Below are 8,342 nucleotides of genomic sequence, written 5' to 3'. Positions count from 1 at the left end.
GAACGTGTTTACTCCCACAACTTCACTCGCTCCCTCAGCTCAAGTGTTTAGACTGAGAGTCTCAAACTCTTTCCTTTGAATTGAAGTAATTGGTTGGTGTTTGAATCCGATTTTCACATGCAGAGGATTGCTGCGCAGCGTAGTGCAGCCCAGAGAAGGACCGTACGTGCTTATGAATCTGTTGTGGGTATGCACGTACAAGTGTTATTAGCATTCTGTCAGTAGAGCCATATGAAAGTGTAGACCCCCTCTTTTACAGTCTCTGCTGCTCACTTGCTCTCTGGCCTTTCTATGCAAAGGTCCTGAGTGTGCCCTGTGGGCAGCTATTGATGAGGAACTATGTGGTGAGTCTTATTAAACCTTAATGACGGACAGGCACCTGCCTGGATGTCGAGATGAGTTGGGCTCAGCCAATAATCAACACAGAGAATCTCTAATCCAAATAAAAAAATAGTCCCCTGTCAGGCTGGATCCCTCTGTTATCTTCCATCTGACGCTTGCAGTGAAACAGGCCATTTTGAAGTCATATAAAATGTTTGGGTTTGCAGATGAGAGCTGTTGTGAAGTCAGATGTGAGTTTTTTGACGCACAGATCGAGAGCAGAATGCGGATTATGCACGAAACTCACAACGAGCTTGGCCGCGTGTCACTCATGTTTAGGCTCTTACTGAAGCAAGCCCTGGTGTGTTCGGTGCATCTCCTCTACAATGTTCCTTTTCCCGAAAAGCGTAGTTGGTGTAGACCTGAGCTGCCAAAGATTTTATCAGCATCTCTCCAGTTTGTTTCCAAATCCTTGGTAGGACAGCCTCTAAAATAGAATAGGGGTGTGCCAGTTCTTCTTAGATGTTCTTGTATCCAGTTCGCGGCTGAACGTGGCTGACATTACATAATCTAAACTCACCAGACTCCTACTGTACCATCACGCCTGTTCCTCCATTTTCCCTTGGTTCCCCTGTGTCTGACTGGTGATGTATGCCCAACGTCAGGTTGTAAACTATGACCTATTACGGTTGATGAATGGTCACAATGCACTCCGTTTCCCCCTGCTTGCTGCAGCTGAGTCGAGTGTGCTGCCCTGGAAATGTGTCGTGCAAGCAAATAAACGGAGAAAGGGGTTTTACCAAAACATACAGTTGCAGGTGTTTATAGTGAGAACACACAGCACAAGGGATGACAGTTTTAGTGGGTCAGTCAGCAGGTCCGAAGGTCGCTTTGGTCCAGTTGGGTATCAGTTGTAGGAATTTTCCAGAGATTAGGTTTTGTCAACACCTCAATTTCAACAATTACTAATATGACAAAAACTAATATAAGAAACCAAAACATATTTTACAATACTAATTTTCTCATATCGGCATGCTTTTAAGTGTATCATGTTTTAGCACTCCAGTGAGTGTGTCGTCCTTTTAGCTAATACAACACGACATCAAAGTGAGAGCTAAAAAGTGCTTACCTCATGTGATTTCTTGAATTTGACCAAATCAACCAAGGCCATGAAACAAAAAGGAAATGAAAGTGATCGGAAACACGAATGGATAATACACATCTATAAAGTGAAAGTACAGTTTACACAGCAGAACATTTAGACACACATTTAATAAACTATAGTCTTGATTCATAAGAGTTGGAGCAGATGCCGGATCTTGTTTGTTCTGAGATGAAGTGCATGTAAACTTATAGAAGCTTCACAAGGCTGTGTTTCAACTCTAGGCCAACTGGTCACAGTAGACCTGAGGGGTCTGAACGGTTTGTAACACAGATGCCAGATTTATCGATATTTGGGGTCTAAATAATTTATTAAAAAAGTAATGGTTCTTTAAAACCAATCATTTGAAACGTACAGAATGTATCAAGCGAGTTGATATGAGAAGTCTTCTCTGCTTTCTTCTCGGTCTTAGAACCATTTCAGTTATCCAGCCTGCTAAAAAGAAATGCCTTGACAACCTTTTCTGTGCCTTACGTGATAAATCATGTAATTCCTGCTACATTTTAAGTTGACAGGGAGCATATTCTATTGTTGTCTTGATGGGGCTGACAGGAGGGCGACCTAGTCAGGCCTTTGAAACGGCAGCATTTCTCCTGCAAAGATGCTAATTCTTGCACCTGACACTTTGATCCGTCTGAATGCTTTTCATGTTTTCTTTTGAAGTTCATACAACTGGGCATGGGCTGTACTTTAGAGGTGTATCTTGAGTGCTGGTTTACCCGAAGAGCTGAATTAGCCATGGTAAGTATCAGATGTGCTCTACAACTTCAGGCCAAGCATGGAATTATTCTAGCTGCAGGGTTCAAAGCCATTGAAATATTTTCATTTTTTTAATGTTAGTCAGATGGACACGGTTGGAAACCTAATTCCCCTTTGATAAAAAAGGGGAAAGATACTTTTTTTTAGAGTCAGTGGAAGAATACACTCTGCTTCAAAAGCCAGATGGCCTAGAAGATTGTCCCTGTCTCAATTGGTTGCATGTGGAAGATTCGTGCCAGGTCTCAACGTCCCAGCAGGAGTGAACAGACCTAACATGACTCCGTGCATGTCCAGAGGTAGATGAGCCAAAGTACAAGCAGTCATGAAGAGCCTTTTCCTCCAAAGGCTGTTTGTTCAAGTGGCCAGGTGTATTTCCGAGAGCCTGAGGATGTTAAGGAATACCCTGGCCAGGGTATAACTCTCAGATTAGCACCCTGAGTGTGTGTCTTTTTAAGCCTCAAAGAAACTGCATTAAGTCCACTCAGGAGGTGTTCAAAATCGCTTCATAAGCCCCGCCCCCGCTGCTACTCTGTCAAGCTGTCAGACCATGGAGTCCACATGGTGTCAGTTACTGCACTGTTGGAAAAAGCGATTTCAGACAGAAGCAGACAGAATCGTTTGAATCACAGTGTAAAAGTGAAACACCACCTCATCTGGCCATCAGGACAGATGGTAATGCAATTAAGAAACACTGTTCCTGTGAAGCTGAGGAGGTCTTAATTGACTGTCATTAACAAGCAAAAGCAGCATGTGTATACATTCAGTAAACCTTCAGTAGCTAGCAGAGAAGTGCTAACGCTAGTTATCACACTCTGCTAAAGTTAGCTCCACACGTTTTCATTTAGAAACGTAAAGTTTTAGTATATTTCTTTCCAACCCTTTCAAGTAACTAGTATCACTATTACACAACGTTTAACCATGACTAGCTCGAAACCAGAAGAAAATGAGTCAAATCTGACATTCCATGAAGGTTTATGGAGCAGAGCCGGTTAGTTGTCGGTCCCCGGTCAGAAATGGCTGAAGCTATGCTGTGATGGGCCTGTCTGCGTTCAAGGGGCGGTAATTAGCGGAGGGTCAATTCCATGTTTTATTTAGCACTTCAGGTTAATATTGATTTAAAAATATCTAATTATGCTGGAGGAAATGACTGAGTCAATCACAGAATACAGAAAAGAGACAATAAAGATTAACTTTTGAAGAATACAAGCCGTATGTGCGTGCAAGCATTGATGTGCTGTCTGTGCTGCCTGCTTGTTTCATCTATATGTGCATTTGTCTTGTTCAGTGTTGCTATTTTCTATTTTGTATGTTATGTGCCTCAGTGTTATCTATGTGCTTGTACTGTAGGTGGGTGTGTTCTGCCTGACGCATGCTGCAGCCTGTTATTTCTGCTCGGCTCTAGTGTCTTATGGACACTTTTCTTTTGCTTATGTGTGTATTGCTTTTGTCTGTACATTACTGTCTGTTTATCTATGAATTTTGATTCCATTTTGAGTTGAAATTTTGTCATTTTAGGCTGCCTTCAAACATCTGGCCGGGGACAGCAGATGAAAACTAGCCTCTCTGTCTAACTCTGGCTCACTTACAATTTGACTGTTGATTGGTGTGCATTATCCCTGCTAAATAAAACATAAAAAATAATAAGTATATGCAATAAATGTGAAAGAAACCACTCCCAGAACCAGGTGTAACCCCCATCTTCTAGATTATGTCAAAATATGTTGACAACAAATGTGTTTTAAAGGAAACACAATGCCATGTGAATAACGTATGTAAATGTGTTTGTAGGAGACAGGGTTGGTTGGTGTGTTAGTGTGTCAGCGCTCCAGTCCTCTTCACTGTGACATGCCAATCATACCAAATCCCCTGCTGAAGTACTGACTGTGTAAATCCTTTTGACCTTAAATACTCTTGTTGAAATGCATGAGTCAAGGTCATATTAATGCATACTAACCCAACATCTAGTCCCAGACCCACTTGAGCCTTCACTCCAGAACAAGCCAACAAGTGATCTAATGTCACGTCTGCTATTGTGAGCCGAAGCATGATCGATACGTGTGATACATTGCTGGTGATGTTCATGTGTGGGCTGCAAAAGCTGTGCTGCAACATGGTGTTTCAGAGTGGGGGAAAAAAAACCACAAGACTGAGGTACATACTTAGCATCTGGTGTCATGACAAACTCTCAGGGGACATTTTGACAGGGGCTCTGACAATGATACATCTGTGACCTTTATGTTTCTCGGATAAAAATGAATGAACGCTGTGTCCTGCACAGCCAAGATGAAAAGAAATAGCCCAAGACTGAGCGCTAGTCTCATTCATACAATTTTATTTGATTATGTAAGATTTCTAATGTGGGGACAAAACAGACGTGGCCACAAAATAAAACTTGTCAAGATTATTTTGAAAACCGCATTGCAGAAATGATATTTATTTTTCCTATTACAGTAATATAAACAAAAAACTGGATGCAAGTATACAAAAAAGAAGCAACAAACACATACGAACCAATCTTATCAATTTGCCATTAAGATACTTTATAAAGAATATTTCAAATTGAAGAACAAGTTTGGGGAAAAGCATGCTCCATGTATGTCTGTTTTTGTAATAATTTACTAGTTTCCCTCTGATGTTTGCCTTAGATACTGTAAGTGTTTCTGGTTTATTTCTTTTGGAGCCCCTTTGCATCCATCAGGTCAGAAATATGAAATAGTTGAATGTGAAATGATCTCAGTATCTCAGTATCACTTCAGACAAGTTCATTTCAGCAAGTTGCCCGCCGCTTGAAAAACTGCTTGCGGGCATTAATCGCGTTAGTCATTTTGGATCAATGCAAATATGATACATTTATAAATGGATGCACAGTAGGCATTTGCGTTTAGATGTTTTCCTCATTTGAAAACCAATACACTTGATATGCTTTGTTATTTGCATTTCCACAACACATATCAAAATTATAACTTTTATGTTTAGATTTAACCAAAAAATCTTTTTCAAATTTGTTTTACAAGACAGAAATGTCTTCTCCTTGGATGATATTCAGTGCATCCTGAACAATATCGTTTATTCTAATCCATACTGCAAAAATATAATGAAATTAGTTTGAAATAGGACCCAAATATGACAGTTAAATCTAGTTTGTTTGTGTGATTTATTTACTGATATATACATTTTTCTTTTATAATTTCATAATTCTGTCATTATTAATTTGACGAATGATTTAATCATTTTGACATTTTCTTTTTGTTTAAATGTCCTTTCAGTTCAACAAAAGAACATATTTGAGTTAATAAAAATGTATAGAATCAGCTAAATCGCAGCTCATTAATATTTTCTGATTGTGACAAATATGTCACATTGGTTTTTCTGAGACAATTATAAGTTTAAAAGCCCGATGTGACATATTAATACTTTCATTACTTTTCAGACATTTTGGAAGTGATGTCATCAGAATCAGAATCAGAACCGTTTATTGCCATGGTATGTTGAACATACAAGGAATTTGGCATGACGGGAGGTGCAAACATTTAACAATCAACAACAATCAGTGCAAGTAGAAACATATTCAACTTTGCAAGAGATATAAAATATATGAAATATTAAATATAAAATTTAAAATCCCATTAAAAGATATTAAATAAATGAAATGTAAAATAAAGTGCACAAACGAACAGATAACAGGACTATAAACAAGTGAGATGTCGAGTGTAATAGAAGGGATGCAGGGGAGTGACCGGTGGGAATTTGTCCTGGAGATGACAGAGTCAGTGGGGGTCCCGTGGATTAAAACTTTACTTATACTTGTCTAATTTAATCCCTCAGGGAGTGTGTTTTAAAAACTCTAAAGCTCTATCTGACAACTTCATCTTGAGATACTTCACATGCCAACATTTTCATGGCAACTTGTGACATATTCTTCTGTCCTTGCACTTTTATGGTTGTTACTGTTGCTTGTGTGTTCTTGGTTTGAAAAATAAGGAATATCCTTGTGTGGTATAGTTGTTGACATTTTCCCTCACAATTAACCACCTTTCCATCCTTGCCCTTTCAAGACTACCTGACTTCTGGTTTATACAGCAATGAATTACATAACTCAATGTGTCAGAGATCAACATATCTTCTGAATATCTTCTGAATGTTTCCTCCACTGTTCTGTGCATAAATCTGTGAGCGCCAGTGGATGAAGACACACATGAATCTTTGGTCGCATGAATATATGAAGCAATGAAAATGGCTAAAGGTAATAGGAAAATTGGAGAGAGATATTTGTTCTTCTTTTTGTACTAGGAAGTGTGTTCCTTTATTCTGGGATGGTGAATGGACCGAAGATGGATGGATACTGTAGAAAAAAACACATTGGGTGTACAGTAAAATTGACCACGAATACTGGTCAAAGCAACTTAAATAAGGCGTAAGCCTGGTAAACACTATGATGATAAGTACCCCTCCTCCTCTATAATGGAGCCTATTCAACTTGGACCTCTATTAAAATATTGGTAGGTCGTATTAGAAGCATATATACCGGTGGCTCCCATGGCAGCCTGCCAACCTCATGGTGACAACAACACTCCAGGAATACTCGGTCGCACAACCCCTGAAATAGTCGAAAAAAGTGTTTTCACACTTTGCATTTTACGGATTAAACAGACGAGCTATAATCTGTGAATTAGTGTGCTTGGGAGGTGCTGATTGGTGCATCTTTTATGGCTGGAGAGGAGCGAGGCTAGCTGTTTCCCACTGTTGCAAGTCATTTTGCGAAGCTTGCTGCTTGCTGCTGCCTGCTAGGGATCTTCTCATCTGACTCTCATGAAGAAAGCTAAAAAAATGTATTTCCTAAAATACACATATTCCTTTAAAATTGCAGATGATGAAATTAATCTGTACGAGATTGCAATTTGCTGCATATTAATGTATTGGCAACAGTTTGGATTTTCCAATTTGAGTACGGAGTGCATTGAACTTGTTATGTTTAAAAAATACATCATAAATTCAAGATAACAAGACGAGATAACCAATCTCTATAAGCAGAAGTGTTTATTTCTGTTAAGCTCTATTTTCACCTTTGGCTTCTCAAATGTCTAAAAAATTTAAATAAATCTTACTGGACTCACTGGACCCAATCATAATTGTTGGCAATTATTAATGTCTTTCAGTGTTCTCTCTTTGAAAAGCAAGCGTAGGTGGTTTGCATTCATTGTTCAATGCTCACGTTTTCCAGAGCTTTGATTAACCGCAGTGTAGCTGCAGCATACAAGTCTTTGTCAAAGTCCTCTCCCTTCAAAAAGACAAGTTATCTTTCTGAACGCCAGCTATGTGCACTGCCCCTCTGGAATCATTCAATCACACATGACAACATTTACATCATACAAAATATTGTGTTGGTGTATGGCTTTGTGTTTCAACCAAAATACTTCTGAACAACTACTGATGCAAATAGCAGTATTTCTAAATGTTTTAAAAGTTGTATACTGAAGGTATGGGAGATGTATAAAATGAAAAAAAGTAATTAAAAAAAATCAATTATTAAAATCAATGAAATCACATATATCATATGAAAAGCCTTCTTAAAACAATAAATACACATTTCACAAAGGACAAATAAATATTGATGCAGCCTTTCCATAATGCGTTTCAAAAATGAGTTTAAACATTCCACACAGCTGTTTAAAATAGGCTTTGGACATTCTAGAAGGTTTTGCCCAAGGGGATCTGGCTGTTCATACTTTTGGCCACACTATATGAGCTGTTGGCAGTGAGCCATCATTTTTGATAAATACAGTACCATAGAGGAATTTATTAAGCTACCGGTAATAGTTTGCAGCCAGCCTCACTTTAAAAACAACAGCAGGCAAAACGGTTGACTTATACAGAGTATCTGTTGCAGGAGATTTAAAAAATATAGAACATGAACCAGTTGACTTTATTCACATTAGGTAATACAAGCTCAGATTATCCATAATATGTTACAATATGTGCTGGGCAGGAAAATGCAATGGAAGGAATGGTACACCACCTACAAATTTGAAGACAGTCCATGATTGTTCGTGCAGAGAGTTTTGGCAGGAACCCCACGAGCTGGGGACATTTGGGCATAAAT

Source organism: Melanostigma gelatinosum (assembly GCF_949748355.1).
Source record: "Melanostigma gelatinosum genome assembly, chromosome: 3".
In the NCBI taxonomy this organism is placed as follows: Eukaryota; Metazoa; Chordata; class Actinopteri; order Perciformes; family Zoarcidae; genus Melanostigma; species Melanostigma gelatinosum.
The sequence above is the reverse complement of the archived record's forward strand: the minus strand, read 5'-3'. Positions refer to the sequence as shown.